The sequence below is a fragment of the Papio anubis genome, chromosome 5 (genome assembly GCF_008728515.1).
Source record: "Papio anubis isolate 15944 chromosome 5, Panubis1.0, whole genome shotgun sequence".
Lineage (NCBI taxonomy): Eukaryota > Metazoa > Chordata > Mammalia > Primates > Cercopithecidae > Papio > Papio anubis.
Genome location: NC_044980.1, coordinates 70,230,483 through 70,249,433, shown reverse-complemented (window position 1 = coordinate 70,249,433; position 18,951 = coordinate 70,230,483). Strand labels below are relative to the sequence as shown.

The following is an 18,951-nucleotide window of genomic DNA, read 5'->3' as shown; positions in this document are numbered from 1 at the left end:
AGATACAAGTATCAAAATAGTATGCTTTGAGCAGAGAGAGCAATGAAAAGATAAAATCTAAAACTGACCCAATTTTTACACATATTGATACATATATATAAAGTGATATATGTGATTTATTATATAATAAAATATCATTTTATATCAGTGAGGAAGAAATGGATAATTCAGTAATAATATTGAGGTAACTGGTTAACTATATGGAGAAAAATTAAGTCAGGTCTATGCATCATGACATATACCCAAACTACTTCCAATAGATTAAAATTTTAAATGAGAAAAAAAAATCCCATGAGAATATTGAAAAACAATTTAAGTGAACATTTCCAGCATTCAAGGGCCCAGAAGGCTTTTGTTAAAAATAACATCAAAGACATAAACCCAGAAAAGATTGTTAGGTTTTTACTAAGAAAAACATATTAAAAAGCATAATAAATATTTAAATACAAAACTAACTGAGAAAAAATATTAGTAACATATGACAGTAAAGGGATTGGCATCCTTATTAGAGTTTTTTGAACCTCTTAAGACAATAATAAAACAGACAAACATTCCGATTAAAAAGGGTCAAGAAAAGGACAAGCAATACTCAAAACAAATACACAAATGGGCTGTAAAACCAGGCAGCAATGCTCAGGCTCTCTGGCAATCCAAAAATGCAAATCAAAATAACCAGATTCCACTTTTGACTCATCAAATTCCAAAGATTTTACAGTGAATTTCACAGTGATGATGAGGGTCTGGGGCCATTAGTATTTTCATACCCTGCTAGAGGGAGAGGAACACTGACTCTGGATCCCTTAACACCCAACATACGCCTTCCTGAGCCTTGGTAACTGAAACAGTTAGAACCTTAACGTGTGTTTGAGTCTTTCAATTGCTGTCCCCTTTACTCTGTTTATACGTCTGCCATGATATTTACCACACAATAATTTTATCACCATAACCACAAACTGTTGGGGGCAGGAGGACCCTAGGAGACAGATGCCAACTCCATCCAACCACAGTCAGAGAACCAGTAAGTGATCAGCTGTGACAAGATGCATCCCAGCACCAAACACTCAAATCCATCTGCGCAACCAACACTCACAGATATTTGGTGAGTGGGTGTTTAATTTAATACATCATTAAAAAGCTGAAAAAGCTCTTGGTAAATGGAAGATTACTTTGCTCCTTAGCACAAAATGCAGGCTGCTGGAGAACTAAAGCTGCCAATGTTGCTAAGTGGTAAATGGCTTTTAATATAAGACCAGATTGGGATTCATTTTCCACACGTGGAACTAGGGGTAATAATATTTACCCCTTGGAGAGGGCAGATGCCAAATCTGTATTACTCACGAATGTATCTTGGCACAGCAGGCAGTTGATAAGTGATAGATATTATGATGATAATCTCTCATTCATTCTTTTGGAAACTCCTTACTGAGCCCCACAGTGATAAGGAAATGAAATAGGTGCCTTACATTTGTTATATAACTTAATAAGCTGGGTCATCACAGCATAAGCTGTTTAGCTTGAAACAAAATGTAGTCCAGAACATTTGACTTGCTTACATGAAAACACAAACGTCAACTTCTAGATTATCTAACTTTACCCACCCTCTTCCCACAAGATCACAGGAAATAAAAAATTGCTTTAAGTCCTCATTCGTATTACAAAATGCTGTTCCAGACACTGGCCTCACAGTAAAGGACAGTTTTCCAAAATTTTGAGAAATGAAAGGCTCCCAAGGAATATCTTGTCCAACCCTTTCATTTTACCTATTGCCAAATAAGGCCTAAATTGTATGTGATGTGTCCAGGGTCACACATAAGTGAGAGGTCACAATGGGATAAAATAGAGGTCTCCAGGCTGCCAGGCCAGTGACACTTTCATCCTGCCCCATTCTTTCCTCCTGGTAACCACCAAAATGCTTTCTCTTCAAAACCAGCAGCACGAAATATCACATTTTCAGGCCTTACAAAGATGAGATGTGGGAATTGATTTACTTCTGGTCAGCTTTATTCCCAGCATCTAACTCATGATTCTGCCTAAAATTTAAGGTAAGAGCCTGTAAATATATACCATGTGCTTAAGAGAACAGCATATAAACCACAAAAGTTAAAAGCCTTTACTAGCAATTCTAGAAGAGATTATTAATTACCTTCAAAGGAAGCAGCTAATCATGAGTTTAAAAATCTCAAATGCCTTATTTTATCATTTCCCTCTTCACCTTATGTTTCAAAACCTTTTGAAGAATCTGATATAATATACCCAGGCATAAAAGAGGACAAACTAATTATGCAGTCCTGAACCCACTCTACTAGAGCACACTTCTCTCAGTGTGGACGTGTCCATTAGCCACAAGCAAGATGTCAGTGGCAATGTAAAAATCCAGAGATAGAAAGAGAAGTGAAGAAAGCGGGGGGAAAAAAGATAAGAGGTGACACTCATATGTGGTTGTGGCTGCATAAATCAAGGACAATTTTCTACAAATGAGAAGAATCTTCTTGGACTGCTGAGAAGTCTTACTAAAGCTGGGATGTAGATCTGGGTACCTGAGTAACAAAAAAAAAAAGAGAGGGGCAGCAAGATTTAACAGGAAAAAATCGAGGAGCACAGACCTAGATTTTGCCCTAACTCATATATTACCTCGCTGTGTGGTCAGGGATAAATCACACCATCTCTATGGATATCAGTTTTGTAAAACAAGAGAGTTAAACACAGCGATTGTCAAACTTAATACCCAAACGACAAAGGATGGTGAAGGCTGGGTGTGCAGGCTGCTATAAGTCTCAGATTTCTCTGGTCTTGTGTCTCCTATCTAAATAGATTTCATAGAGATTCTACTTTCAGGGTTTATGTGACCCCGGACAATTTATTTATTCTCTCTGAACCTTAGTTTTCTTGGGCCGACTCTCCTATAAGAATAACCAGAGAAATTGGAAAGAATTTTTAAAAATCTATTTGAAAGTGTCAGATAGATAGATACCAGTGCAGTGAGACTTTGTAAGACCAAGATCTGTGAGAGAAAGGAAAAAATAAACAGAGACCTAGGGATCTGTGGGCAATATCAAAAGACCTAACATATTAGCAATTGAAGTCCCAGGTGGAGAAAAGTAAAAGAAGAGGAGATAAAAGTATTTGGGAAAAAATAGATGGGAAATGTCCAAATTTGCTGAATGGCATATATTTACAGATTTAAGAAGTCAACAAAGGACAGACAGGAAAAATACAAAGAAAACTATGTTTAGGCACATTGTAATTAATCTGCTGAAAGCCAAAGACAAAAGCGGCCCAAGAAAAACTACACAATACACACAGTGGGACAATGCTTCAGATGACTGCTAAATTTTCATGAGAAACTATGGAAACAGGAAACAGAGGAAAAGCAGCTTTCAAGTTAAGACATTTCTGGACAAAGTAAAACTAAGGACAGTTCATTGCCCACAGATCTTCATTATAAGAAATGCGACAATAATTACTTCAGATTAAAGGAAATGATACCAGAAGGAAACATGACTGTTGAGGAGTGAATAAAGAGCATACTAGTAGTAAACATAAAAGGTTATTTTATCTGGGTTAACATAAAAGGATAACTGTAAAAACTAAAACAATAAGCCTTCTAAAAGATTATATAGGCAACTGTCTTCATGACTTTGGGGTAGGAAAAGATTTCTTGGACTAAGTGAAATTTCTATTCATCAAAAGACATAATTCATTTATTAGCCAAACTGAACACTTCTGAAAATGAAAGGGAGGAAAATTATTACTCTGGAAGTCTAGGCAGAAGCTGGGACAGTGGGGCACACAATGGAAAAATAGTGACACTCACTATCTATCTTAGGTAAGTACCCAATAGAAATGTGCCAGTGAGCACCAAAAGATATGTACAAGAATGTTTACAGTAGCATTATTCATGATAGCTCCAAATAGAAACATCTCAAATGTCCATTAACATTGGAAGACTATATGGCAATGAAGACGTATTAAACACTGCAACACCCAACAAGATAGATTATTTCTGAAAAGTAACATTAAGCAAAAGAAGCCAGACATAAAATAGTATATGCTATATTACTTCATTTTACTTAAGGTTCAAAAACAGGCAACATTACCCTATGGTTTTACAAGTCGGAATAGAAAGGGAGGGAGGTATGATTGAGAAAGGGGACAAGAGAGGCTTCTGAGGTACCGGTTCTATTGCTTAACCTGTGTGATAGTTATGAATGTGTTGACTTTCTGATAATTCATCAACTTGTATACTTAGGACTTTTAAACTTTTGTTTGCATATTATTCTTCAATTAAAAAGTTTATGAAAAGGAAATCTAACCTAAATGTAATATGCAAAACTATAAAACTCCTAGAAGATAGCACAGGGGAAATCTAAATGATCTTGAGTTTGGCAATGACTTTTTAGGTAAGACACCAAAGGCATGACCATGAAAGAAATAATTGATAAGCTAGACTTAATTTAAAGTTAAAATTTTCTGCTCTGCAAAAGATACTGTCAAGAGAATGAGAAGACATCACAGACAGGAAGAAAATATTTGCAAAATGTATTTTGATAAATGACTGTTACCCAAAATGCACAAAGAACTCTTAAAACTCAATCATTAGGAAATGAACAACCTATTAATAAATGGGTAAAAGAAATGAACAGACACCTCACCAAAGAAGATACATAGATGTCAAATAAGCATACGAAAAGATGCTCTGCATCATATCATTAGGGAAATGCAAATTAAAACAACAATGATATACCAGTACACACCTATTATAATGGAAAAATTGCAAGCACTGACACCACTAAATGCTGGCAAGGATGTGGAGCAACAGGAACTCTAATTCATTGTCAGTGAAAATGCAAAATGTAGTCACTTTGGAAGACTTGGTTTCCTACAAAACTAAACATGCTCTTGCCATAGAATCCAGCAATTGCATTCCTTGATATTTACTCAGATGAGCTGAAAATTTATGTCCACACAAAACCGGCACACAGATGTTTACAGCAGCTTTATTCATAACTGCCCAAGCTTGGAGAAACTAAGTTGTCTCTCAGTAGGTGACTGGGATAACTCAACTGTGGTACATTCTAATGATGGAATATTATTCAGCACTAAAAAGAAATAGTTTGTCAACCCATGAAGAGACACAGAGGAACCTTAAATGCATATTATTAAGTGAAAGGAGTCAAGTCAATCTGAAAAGGCCACATACTATACAAGTCCAACCATATAACATTCAGGAAAAGGCAACACTGTGGAGATATTAAAAAGATCAGTGATTGTCAGGAATTAGGGGGAAGGGAGGGATGAACAGGTGGGACACAAAGGATGTTTAGGGCAGTGAAACTTTCCTGGATGATACTACAGTGGTGTATATTTGTCATTATACATTTGTCAAACTCCCCAGAATGTACATCAAGAGTGAACCCTTATGTAAACTATGGACTCTGGATGATTATATTGTTGTCAGTGTTGGCTCATCAGTTGTAAGAAGTGTACCACTCTGGTGGGGGATGTTGATAGTGGAAGAGGCTGTGCATGTGGCTGCGGGGGGTCAGGGGTGGGGCATGGTTGGGAATATATGGGAACTCTACTTTCTGCAAAATTATGCTGTGAATCTAAAACTGCTGTAAAAAACATTAAGTCTATTTTTTAAAAAAGAAATAACTTCAGTGCTTACTTACATAATGTAAAAGATGTAAAGCGATTTGTATCCTCATCAATAATATATCCATACTTCTATTATTAAAACATGTATATTACAGGGAATTTAATAAGATTGCTACTCTGGGAGAAAGTTCCTGGCTGCAGGCCCAGGTTGGACAGGTCTGGGCCAGGCACCTCCCAGCAAAGGTAGCCCCAGGGAGCGCTCCCTGAGGTTAGCGTAGGGCTTACGTTCTAATTCTTGTAACATCCTTCTGCTTGACATTTTATGCTTCCATGGATGGGGATCCAGAGCAGCTTATCCAGGACAACTTCTGAGGCAGCACAGCTCTACCAGCCATGTCTGACTATTGCCTCAGGCCACCACAGAGAGTTCTAGATTTCACACTTTCCTGAATCTGCTGGACATTGCTCCACCAGGGCTCACATTTGCTGTCGGAGGAAGGTGACTCACGGCCTAATAGTCTTTCCTCCACCTCCAGCTGCTGCAGGAGCCCAGCTGCTGCAGGCACTGCCTCCGAGCAGCAGATAGGAGGCTCTAGAGGGTACCGGGGCAGCCAGAAAAAAGGGAAGGCCTCCCCACAGCACAGGGGTGTGAGAATACCCTCCAGCGCTCTCACGTCTGACTTCCAGCCAGGAATGTTTAATGACGTATTATGACAGGATCAGCAAACAAATCCAAACTCAGCCAGTGTCTGCTGACTGCCAACTCCCTGCCTGTCCAAGGGGCAGCACAGTGTGGGGGCTGAGAGCCAGATTGCCTGGAAACTCAGGGTTATTCACACAGTCTGCTGCTTGAGTTCCTGAGCTGTACGTGTCCTGCTGGGAGAGAGCTGAAGAAGCTCATCCTGGCTGTCCCCTCTTGGGAAGGTGCATCCTGCAGGCTATCTGGGAAAGAAAAGAAGCTGGGACCACAGGGTCAGGCTGGAGCACTAGGGCTGCCATGAGGCTGGTCCCTGTGGGGAAGAGACGTGCTTAAAGCCCAAATCACAGGGTCTGCCTCTGTCCATAGGGCAGTTAGCGGGTAAGGACTCTGGCTCTCAAGTCAGGCTGAACAGAATTTGCATGTGGCTTCCCCAAGCCACAGTACTTGTTGGGTTGATGTGAGTTTTAAACAGGAGAGTATATAAAGTCCTTAGCAGATAATCTGAAACACACATTACTAAGTATTAGCTGCTACCAGCACCCCCAGACTCTGAAAACCTCAGATCGCCCCCACAAATGATCCCATATACTGGCTAGTCCAGTTGAAGTGGAGTGGGGGTTGGAGTAATGCACAATAGAAGCAAAATTTACAGGGGGTGAAGTGATCATGATACAAATTCCCAACCATCATCGTAGTAGGCTGAGTAATGCCCTCCAAAGAGATCCAGGTCCTGATCCCTGGAACTTATGCATGCCACCTTGCAGGGCAAAAAGGACTTTGCAGGTGTGATTGTGTTAAGAACCTTAAGGTGGAAAGATCATTTTGGATTATTGGGGTGGGAGGCCTACCTGTAATCAAAAGTGTTCTCATGACAGGGAGGTGAATGGAGATTTGGCAACAGAAGAGGAAAAGGCAATGTGACAATGGAGGCAGAGACTGGGATAAGGTGGCCGTGGGCTGCAGAATGCTGGCAGCTACCAGAAGCTGGGAAGAGGCAAGAGTGAATTCTGCCCTAGAGCCTCCAGAAGGAGCCAGCTCTGCCAACACCTTGTTTTATCCCATAAGATTCATTTTGAATTTCTGGCCTCCGGAAGTACAAGAGAATAACGTTTTGTTGTTTCAAGTCATTAAATTTGTGGCAATTTGTTGCAGCAACAAGAGGAAACTAAAACATTGGATTAGAATCCTGGCCAACAGCTAGGCATCCAGACAACAGAATCCAGGCCTCGGGGAGGGACGCGGGAAGACCCTTTCAGTACCACAGCCACTAAACCAGTTAGTTTCAGGGATGAGCTCCAGCATCAGGCAAAACCAGAATGAAACTGGAGCTGAGGTAGAGGCCAAGTCACAAGGGTAGTGGTGTCATGAAGGGCAGCAGGGAACTGGCACTTCCACAGGCACTGTGGCCTGGGGCTTGTGCACACATTCCACAGAGCGAGTTTATGGCAGCAAGCACACCTCCAGCCCCTCAGCAGGTGGACCTGCACTTACACATGAAGTGCCCACCTCAGTCAGCGTGGGCTCTGGGCCGGCAGTCTGTGCGCTGGTGGTGGTCTGTGAACTGTTTTTTGTTTGTTTGTTCGTTCGTTCGTTTTTGAGACAGGAGTCTCTCTCTGTCACCCAGGCTGAAGTGCAGTGGTGTGATCTCGGCTCACTGCAACCTCCGCCTCCCTGGTTCAAGCGATTCTCCTGCCTCAGCCTCCTGAGTAGCTGGGATTACAGGCATGTGCCACCACGCCCAGCTAATTTTTTGTATTTTCAATAGAGATGGAGTTTCACCATGTTGGTCAGGCTGGTCTCAAACTCCTGACCTTGTGATCTGCCCGCCTTGGCCTCCCAAAGTGCTGGGATTACAGGCGTGAGCCACCACCCTTGGTCAGTCTGTGAACTGTTACCCAACAGTAAAGGGATTAGGAAAAAAATGGACAGTAAGTGCTTAGAAACTTCCAGCAATTTGGCATTGCCAGGGCATTTTTGCCATGTTATTTTCTTGCTGTTGAATCTTCTAATAAAATACGATGCTTACATTTTGAATACCATTTTAAAAGCTATTTTCCAGAAATTTGTTTTTATCGTATTTTTTAAGGGCCTTGGTCCACAGTCAATTGGAAATTTAGAACGCACACACACTCTCCTGCAGGAGGACAGGGAGGAGACAGCAGCAGCGGCACAGGTGTGGTCTGACAGTCCTTCCAGGGGAGGGCTTGCATGTGACTGCCTGAAGACAGAAAGCTCTGGGAGCTCTTCAGTGTCCTGGTTGGCACCCGATCCCCTGCACTCTCACAGCTTGGAAATGATCCTATCTGTCAGAAGATAAAGAGCCCAGGCACGGCTCTCAAGTGCATGCCTTTCCTCATGACTACTTTCCTGCTTCATGAGGCATATTCCACTTTATTTGCACTTCGTCGATGCACACCAACTCAGAACTGGGGTGTCTGCTGGATGGCAGGAGAAAGCTGGCCCAGGTGGGAGACACTGTTTCCTATAATCCAGAAATAGGAAAAGGCATGCAATGAAAAGAAGATGACTATCCAGGCTGGACTACCTATATTGCTCAAGTGCAGCATAAGATAAGGATGCTGTGCCTCCTTCACCTCACTTATGTCCCTGGACAACCCCATGAGACTGAGATTGTCACTCTCACTTCACAGAAAACTCAAAGTTGGTTCAGAGAGGCACAAAGGTAGTACAGGTGGTACAGGAGGTAATTCAAGCGCAGGCTTTGGAAGTAAGACCTGTATTCAGATCCCACCTTTGTCACTAACCAGCTGGCTAACCTGGGAGTTATTCAATCTCTCTGGGCCTGAGTCTGCATATTTGTAAAATGTGGATACTAATACCTACATCATAGGCTTCTTGTGATAATTAAAAGAAGCAACATCTAGAAAACACGTGACATGCAGCATATAACCTTAAGTCCTCAATAAGTGTTGACTTTTAAAAAAAGAGGGTTGAGGGGGAGGAAAGTCACAGTTAAAGGGTGAAGGAACCAGTGCTTTCTGGCTCTAAGGACAGTGCTGTTTCCAATGCTTATGGCATCACCACACAGATGACAGTTGGAAGCTGGGAACTACAGTAGCATTACAGACTCTAGTGGGACTACAAGGACATACCATCCAGAACATCAAGAAGGCAAGATACAGCATAAAATGAAAGTAATTGACTTAAGAATAGCAACTCTTGTTCAAGTCATGCCCACGTTTTGTAAATGTAATAAAAAACTATCCTGTTTACGATACAAATCATCAAAGGATTGGAAATTTGAAACTAAGCAAGTTTAATTTTTAGGTGGTAGCCCCACTAAATCTAAAATCCATTTTCTTAGTTTTATTATCTATACACACTCATTAGAACATCACATAATCACCAGTATTTTGTGAAATGTGATATAAAGATGTAATTATAGGAGAAACAAAACAGTTTAAGAAAATAACAAGTGATTTCATAAGGTGGTGTATATTCACTTTGTTTCAGTAGTGTATAGTAATTAAAGCACTAAATCAAGCACTCTAACAACAGGAAGTAACATGAGTCTCAAAGTTTCCCCATTGTATATTTCATACCCTGAAGGAACTAGTTAGAAATAGCAACGTAAACTAGTATTTGTCAAGAAAAAGATACAACGTGTAAAAAATTGATTTTGTAGTATTTTCAGTGTTAGTATTAATATGCAAAACTAGCCACTCAAAAACTTGAAAAAAAAGTATCTCTCTTTGTGCTGGGCATGGTGGCTCATGCCTGTAATCCCAGCACTTTGGGAATCACGAGGTCAGGAGATCGAGACCATCCTGGCTAATACAGTGAAACCCCATCTCTACTAAAAAATACAAAAAACTAGCCGGGCGCGGTGGCGGGCGCCTGTAGTCCCAGCTACTCAGGAGGCTGAGGCAGGAGAATGGCGTGAATCTGGGAGGCGGAGCTTGCAGTGAGCCACTGCACTTCAGCCTGGGTGACAGAGCAAGACTCGGTCTCAAAAAAAAAAAAAAGTATCTCTCTTTAAAAAATAAAATGGAGTCTTGCTCTGAATCTCAAGTAGAATTCTTCAAAGACACTTGGCTCTACCATTTCCATCTCATGAGAACACGGTAGTTGAAAAACTAAAATGGATAGTCCTGAGCAAGGCTATCAGTAAGGCTGAAGGGATTTGTAATGACAACTTAGTATGACATCCCCTATTCCCTTTACTCAGAAGTCAGGTTCCTACCTACCAGAACCGAACAGGAGCATGGAATTGCAAGACAGCGGCTCTAGAGCACTGAACTTGGGAGACGTTTCTCTATAGAAGAGGTGGAGGTAAACTTGAACCTTAACTCAGCCAACTGTCATTACAATAAGGAAAAAATGAGAATTACAAAGACCCAGTGATGGTCCCAGGAAACGGCAGCTGAGAGTGGTAGGCAGAGGCAAAGACATAAGAGCATTTGGTGCCAAGGAAAACAGCTCTGATTAGCTCAACAACCTCCAAACCATCCCCTTCCAACCTTGGACAAAAGTGAAAGCTCACTAGGCTGGCTCTGACTCTGTGAAAGAGAGGCATACCTTCTATGTATATCTTATGCAAAGTTTATTTTGCAAATGAGGGAACTGTGAAATGTATTTCCAGAGTGGTTAAAATAATGTCTTCAAAGTTTTAGTGGTTGATGGAGTAAGTTTCACCTATGAAAAATTTGCTCACTGGGAAGTCTTTAGTGTCTTAACTGTGAATAAAAGAGACAGGAGAGAGCTGTGATGTGTGGGGAAACTACACTGATAAAATCTGAGCATCTCTGATCTCCCATTTCCTGTAAAATGAACAAAAGAGAAAGAAGAGAAATGGCAGGTAAAATGCAAGATATAATAAGAACTAGATCAAAAACAGGACACAGATTTTAAAAATATAGCTACTTAAAAGTAAGCCTACATTTTTTATATGAAGCAGAGAATATATGTTTTTCATGTCAAGAGGAACAAATCCAGAAGTAAAATCCCCACCAAATAAGCCTATGATATTTCGCAGTTTGATGTTGCCACTGTCAGAAGATGCCTTCTGAAGACAGTTAAAAGGGAAACACCAAAATAATAAGCACAAACCCAGAACCCAGAAAAGAGCTTCCTATGTGGAAGATGATTTGAAGTTTTGCATTCTGACAACCCCCGTCATAGATAATAGGTGTTTCCTAAAATCCTTTGCTAAAGGCCATCTGAGCACTAACGTATTACATTAATATAAATTTCATCTTAGAAAGATCGCTTTATAAAAAGAATATACGCAGGTGATTTTATGACAAGATAAGAAACATCCATAGTATTTAACTCTGTGGATGCAATTTTCCAAAAATCTGTTTCTGTGTTCTACCATATCACCCCTTGGAGAATCAAGGTTATATGTGAACAACTTGAGACCTTCACACGCTGTGGGAAAACTGGAATGTCAAGGTTCATGGTGAGAACCACCACCATGAAAGCAACTGTCTTATCCTGCTTTTGAACCGAGATCAGTGACCAGCACCCCTGTGTCTAGAGGCAGGAAGGGGCCATTGTTGGAGCAACTAGTCAGAGTTAGGATAAAGGAAGTGGCATCCCTCTGGGCTCAGAGAAAAACCAAAATGTAAATTTAAAAAATTCACTGTAAGGACACTTCACGGTGAGGACCACGCCATATCAATACTAGAGCTTCTATTTGAGATGTGCTGTAATGTATTCAAGGAATAGTCTCATCCAGTATTTTATAATTTACTTATTTATATCCAATTACTTTATTATCCTTTACTTATTTATATCCTTTATTTATATCCAATATTTACTTTTAAGTAAATATCAGCATCTGAAGCGCTAAGCATTAATTACCTGAAAATTCCACTACAATCACTATTACTGAGTCCAGCACTGTGACTTAGACACATTAGACACTCAATGTGTGTCTGATGCTGAACAGATAAATGAAGGCATGAACGAATGAGGAAAAGAAGAACTAATAAAGCTCTTTATTCATCTACCAGGTATTTATTGAGGACTCCACTGTGTGCCAAGGCAGAGGCCTGACTCAAAAAGTAAGCAAACAAACATAAGAATGACAGATTATGACAAGTGGCATGAAGAAAATAAATCAGATAATAGGAAGTGATTGGAGGGAGAAGACACTCTAGATGAGGTGATCCTGGCAGGCTCTTGGAGGTACAGGCCTTTGAGCTGAGCCAACCCTGAAAGATGAGGAGTGATTCTGCTTCTTCATACAGAGAAGAGCGTCAGCAACTGAGCGGCGGGAACAGCAGGTGCAAAGGCCCTGAGGCCAGAAAGGGCTTGGCTTATTTTAAGAAACAGGAAGGAGATCAGTGCAATGACATGTTTTAAATGCTGAGTACAATAATGCACACAGAAATGTCGTACCTTAGAGACACTTTCAGATAACTGTACTAAGTGCTTCTAAAGAACTCTACAAGCAAATGACGTAGAGGTTTGAGATAATCACTTGAGTAATTCAGGCAATTCGTCACACAGTAACTACACTCATATTTTGAACTTTATTTTTTACATAATTAATTCAGTATAAAGGATAACAAATATATACTACTTGCTTTAGTTCAGAGGATAATAGTATATATATTTATATCCCACTTTGTCATCTTTAAGTACCCTTTGGTGTGTCTGTAGGATAGGATAACAATTACTTTTAAGTTTTCCAACCTCATGTGGTTAGGTATCTTTTTCTTCATTTGAGATATTTAAATGAAATTCAACATTTAAAGAAATATCTTGGAAGCGCTTTGCACGTGGGACACAAAGAATTGTAATCCTCATAACAATTTCTCACAACTTGTCAAATTCGACTTTTACTGTGGGTGGATTCTTACAAGTTCACAGAGTAACTAAGGAGAATTGTGCAGCAATTAAAGCAATTAAGAGCAAATCCATAACTTCTCGAGTCTTTGGTTGTATTTTAGTTGAGTCACAAGATAATTCCCTTCTCCCAGGCATCAGATCCACATTCATAGCCTTGCCCACACTTCGCTGATAATCCTACTGGTGTGTTGCACCCTCACGAGGAGCAATTTAAAACTGTTCTCTTAAAAGACAAAAATAAATTAATTAACGAGACCAAAAGGAAAATGGCAGACAAATAAGAATTTTTAAATGGTCCTTTTTTTGGGAAGGAAAGAAAAGAAAGATTGTATGAGCAAACCTAAACAGATTTGTCACTATGAGTAACAAATTCAGAAAGGATAAACTCCACATTGTTAACAGTGGTTACCTCTAAGGAAGGACTTTACATATACAGTATACATGTAAGTATATACAGTAAATGTATAAGTGTATTTTTAAAAGATGGAGTTTCACTATTTTGTCCAGGCTGGTCACAAATCCTGAACTCAGGTGATTCTCCTGCTTCAGCCTCCCAAGTAGCTGGGACTATAGGTGGGCACCACTGTACTCAACTAGTGTCCCTCTCTCTCTCTCTCTCTCTCTCTCTCTGTGTGTGTGTATGTGTGTGTGTGTGTGTATGTGTGTGTGTGTGTGAGATACTCTGTGGTGTAAAGTGGTGATATTATGCTTGATTTTTACTTTATATTTTGCGTTTCTCAGTATCTTGAAAATTTTCTTTTTAGTGGGCCAGTAGATTAAATTTCTGACCACTTACTTTCATCTGGCTGTCAACAAAATCTCTTTCTCTTTCTCTCTCTGAAACGTATACATGAACTTTTATCTAAAACTTTTATGACAATTTGCATGGCATGGGGGCAGTCTCCTCTTGGGCTCTCAGGTCTACAACTGCTAAAATTCCAAAGTACTGATGTTTTAATAAAATAGTTAAGTTGTAAATTTTCCAACTATGACATTGAAATATCCTGTATTTTCCCATCTGTTTTTCCTCAGTGAACACTGTGCCTTTATTAGTTATTTGATGAGGGTTATCCATAGGCTATTTGATGAGATCAATAAAGCATATTCATCTTCTAAATTTATACTTAATTGGAAATCTGTAGGTCTCAGAATACCAAGGCACTATTTGTGCCTCCATTTGTCCCCCACATGTAGCTAGGCTAGGTTGGCCATTACTGCAAGTCCAGGACCTAGCACAGCACCTGGGACATGTCAGATGCTCAATAAGTACTTGTGGAATGAATGAATAAGTCAGTCTTATGAACGGGTCCACAGGAAGGCAGCAGGAAGCAGTGGAAAGCTTTGGAATCAGATAGATCTGTGTTGGATTTCCAGCCCTGACACAGATGACCTGTGTGGCCCTTGAGCAAAATGATTCACTTTCCTGAACTTCAGTTTATTTGCCTCTATAATACAAATAATAATACCTCCCTACCTCATAGGGGATTTTTGAGGATTAATTGAGATAATATATATGTACCTAAACATTAGCATTCATTAAACAGCAGTTCCTCCTTCTTATGGATGCTTAAATGTTAGTCTAAAGATGGAACTAGCTTGGTGTGGTGGCTCACGCCTGTAATCCCATCACTTTGGGAGGCCGAGACGGGTGGATCACCTGAGGTCAGGAGTTCGAGACCAGCCTGACCAACATGGAGAAACTCTGTCTCTACTAAAAATTCAAAATTAGCCAGGCACAGTGGCGCATGCCTGTAATCCCAGCTACTCAGGAGGCTGAGGCAAGAGAACTGCCTGAACCCAGGAGGTGGAGGTTGCGGTGAGCAGAGATTGCGCCATTGCGCTCCAGCCTGGGCAACAAGAGCGAACTCCATCTCAAAAGAAAAAAAAAAAGATGGAACTACCTGGCAGTTCTCTCTTTTCACCATTGTGTTAATAAAAATCAAACTTTATTTTTTATATACTATTTTGTCCACCTCAAATGGCTTTTGCCCTATTTCTTCCTGTCAAACCCAGACAAAATCTCAAGGTCAAGTTGAATCATCGCCTTTGCCTCAAAGCTTTTATCCTCTACTCCTCTCCCCAGCCCAAAAGCAAGTTATTATTCCTCAGTAAGTGTACTACCCTGCCTCTCTTATAGCATCTCACATTGTTGTGGTTAAAGTCATCTCTACCTATGATATCTCCTCTCCTAGGCTGTCAGCTTCCTGAAGGACAAGGGTGATTGCTAGTTCATAACTGCATCTCTCAAAAGCATTTTCTATAGTGCTTTCTGGGTAATAGACTTTTTGTAAATTTAAAAAAACTAAATTAATAAAGGATCATATTTTCCCATAGGAAAAATAATATAATAGGCTATTACCTGCCTCTTCAAGAAATTGATTTGAAATAAATTACAGATAGAATTAACAGGATAGAAGCAAAGTTTCAATAACTATAAAAAACTATAAATGTTAAAATTAGGCTTCAGATTCTATAGAAAGTACATAAGTGGGAGCTACATACACTGCAGTGATGACAAGGGCTTCAGCGCAGCACAAAGACGCACTAATAATCTAAAACACAAGTCTGGCCACATTATAAATTTGTCCTAACTCTTATAATCAGCTATAATGAATATAAGTCTTTCTTAAAAGAAGAATGATTCGGATAAGCAAGCTTCTTTAAATTCATGTCTTCTTTCTCCTCCATCTTGTAACTGACCTTGTAGCAATTAGAGCCATTCAAAATCATTCTGTGCACAGGTATATGAAAACATCACTTTCTCTCCTTAAATACATACAATAAAAACACATTTAAAAAATAATGAACTTTCCACTGCCTCTCTCTTGCCTTCTCATCCTCCCTTCCCAGCACAGAAACCTCCTAGTCGACCACTTCCATATGGCTCTTGCTAGGACCTTCAGTTATTTTTGCCCCCCTTATACTGTGCTACTCTCTGAACCGTATGTTCTACTCTCAACTATTTTTATTCCTACTTCTGGGCTAATAATAGAAGCTAGTGCTTATTGAGCACTTACTATGTGCCAGGTACCATGATAAGTTCTTTAAAGGTCACGTACCAGCCACAGCCTTCCAGGGTGGCAAGTACTAGCTCAGAGAAGATAGCTCCAAACCAGACTGCAGCTGGAGATGGTCAAGGAAGGCTTTCTGGAAGAGGCAGCTCTCAAATGGAGGTTTTAAAGGACAAGCCAGACAAAGAACAAAGAAAAGGAACCATATGCACAAAGGGCACTGATTGTGAAATAACAGGACATGTTCAAGGCACCACAAGTCCTTTGATAACAGATCAGCCAGCTATGGTTTGACACTCCCAAGAGAATGGATAGCTAAGAATATTAGAACAACCAGAGTCAACCAAGGTTACTTGGCTGTTCTCTCTGCAAAGTACAATGATATCAACTTAAATGAAGTCATTACCAGGATAGCCATAACCTGTGAACTAATAGATATCATAACCTTCTAGAAGCTCTCTCTTAATACATTCCATCATATTCCTGTGATTTGCTGTTCCCTCCACCCTCAAGCCTCTGCCCTCAGCATGCTCCACTAACCTTACTCTAAGCAGGGAGCCAAGCCAACATCTAACACTTCAAGGAGAACAAGGGGCAGAAGTTTAGACCAGGGTTTCCAGACCTCAACATATGTAAACATCGCAGGTCTGTTTCAGTTGGTCTGAGGATTTGACTGAGAGTCAACATTTCTAATGGGATCCCAGGTGGTGCTGTTCTGAGGACCACACTTTGAGAAGTAAGACTCTGGTAGAGGAGATTCTGCAAGTTGCACTGACTACATTCACATCCCTCCCCAACATGTACCACCTGAAGAACCTGTTCTAAGCCTTGGTTTTCTCATCTGTAGAATGTGAAGTGGCTGCTGTGGAGATCAGATGAGAATGTATAAAGACTATCCAGCATCTAGTCAACTTTCAAGAAACAGTGGCTCCCATTGTTGAACAACTTTGGGGATGTCCAGCTAGAGCTTCCTCTGTGTCTTTCGTTTCACTTCCTTCCACCTGTTATTGATTCCACTTCTTCTGGCCTCCTCCTGGGCCATGACCTGTTGATTATTCCCTATTTTACTAATGTTTCCAATACTCCTTCGCCTTCAAAAAATGTTCTTCACATCAAAAACTAAATAAATAAACTTCCCCAGTGACCTTCAGTCACTACCTTCTTCATTCCACAGTCCAATCTGAAATTTGAAAGATATTAGCCTTGGCTGTCCCATCTACACCCCTATCCCCAACTCCTTAACCATTTGTCATCTAGATTCCACTCCCACAAAGCTAGGGAACCACTTTTTCAAGATCACATACCAGCCACAGCCTTCCAGGGTGGCAAGTACCAGCTCAGAGAAGATAGCTCCAAACCAGACTGCAGTTGGAGGTGGTCAAGGAAGGCTTTCTGGAAGAGGCAGCTCTCAAATGGAGGTTTTAAAGGACAAGTAAGAGGAAGGAAAAGGAACCATATGTACCATTGATCCTGGAATAGGGAGATCCTATGGTCTCTTATAAACTGCCATTCTTTTTTACTTCTTGATATTAGTGACTCATCACCATAGTGACCTGGGAAGAGGCATGACAAGGGTGGGGCCTAGCCACTGAAATGCAGTTATAGCACATCCCCATGGGAGTTTAGCCAATGTCCCCCACAATGTCATCATCACATGGATTCCATAAATGGGGTTACCCCCAGAGCTGCCTTAATTCCTGAGTGAACAATGAAGGGTGAGCCTAGGATCTACACTGGAAAGGGTACTGTTTTCAGGAGATTTTTGGCTTTTTGTGTGACTCTGGAGTCTTCCTAACTCCCACCTGGCTGGTAAGATAAGCCTGGTCAGGAGCTGCAGTAGCTTCCAGAGAAAGTCTGGGCTAGGATTCTCCCAGCCCTGCTGCTTCTTCCCAGAAGGAAGTGATATGTCTGGTTAGCTCTTCCTTCTGCCAAAGCAGTGTTCCATATTAAGAATGTGGGGCCAAGGTTTAATAATAAGAGCCCTGAAAAATCACTAACTTCTGTGCACATATATCCCCTAGGTATCTTGTTGAACAGAGTGGACAATTATAAACAAGATCCAGAAGCAGAGGCAGAAGTGAACGGTAAGAGGGAACGTGGGGAAGTACTAGCTAGAGCAACCAGACAAGAGAAAGAAATAAAAGGCATCCAAATTGAAAAGGAAGTATCAAATTATTCTTGTTTGCAGATAATATGGTCTTATACTTGGAAAAACCTAAAGATTTCACCAAAAAACTATTAGAACGGATAAATATATCAGTAAAGTTACAGGATACAAAATCAACATACAAAAATCAGTAGCATTTCTGCATGTAAACAGTGGACTGTGTAAAAATCAAAAAGTAATCCCATTTAAAATAGCTACAAATAAAATACATAGGAATTAACAAAATAAGTGAAAGATCTCTACAATTAAAACTGTAAAACACTGATGAAAGAAACTGAGGATACTAAGAATTGAAAAGATATTCCATGTCCATGGATTATAAGAATTAATATTATTAAGACGTCCATACTACCCAAAGCAATCTACAGATCCAATGCAACCCCTAGCAAAATACCAACAACATTCTTCACAGAAATAGATAAAATCCTAAAATTTAAGTGGAATTACAAAAGACCCAGAACAGCCAAAGTTATCCTGAACAAACAGAACAAAACTAGAGGAATCCCATTACCTGACTTCAAATCATACTACAGAGCTATAGTAACCAAAACAGCATGGTACTGGCATAAAAACAGACACATAGAGCAATGGAACAGGATAGAGAACCCAAAAATAAATCCATACATCTACAGTAAACTCATTTTCAACAAAGGTGC

General features: G+C 40.2%; 1 protein-coding gene and 2 long non-coding RNA genes across 8 annotated transcripts in view; 2 read left to right on the top strand and 1 right to left on the bottom strand.

Moving 5' to 3' along the window:
* PDE8B (phosphodiesterase 8B) overlaps window positions 1-18,951 on the bottom strand; it is a 330,903-nt gene that overhangs the window by 133,540 nt on the left and 178,412 nt on the right. The gene's annotated exons all lie outside the window — the stretch shown is intronic.
* Window positions 1,049-18,288, top strand: LOC110743483. Its single transcript, XR_002522601.2, has 2 exons — window positions 1,049-1,099; window positions 18,150-18,288. It is a non-coding gene; the product is annotated as an uncharacterized LOC110743483 (long non-coding RNA).
* Window positions 1,738-7,410, top strand: LOC103885193. Its single transcript, XR_002522600.2, has 2 exons — window positions 1,738-2,042; window positions 7,174-7,410. It is a non-coding gene; the product is annotated as an uncharacterized LOC103885193 (long non-coding RNA).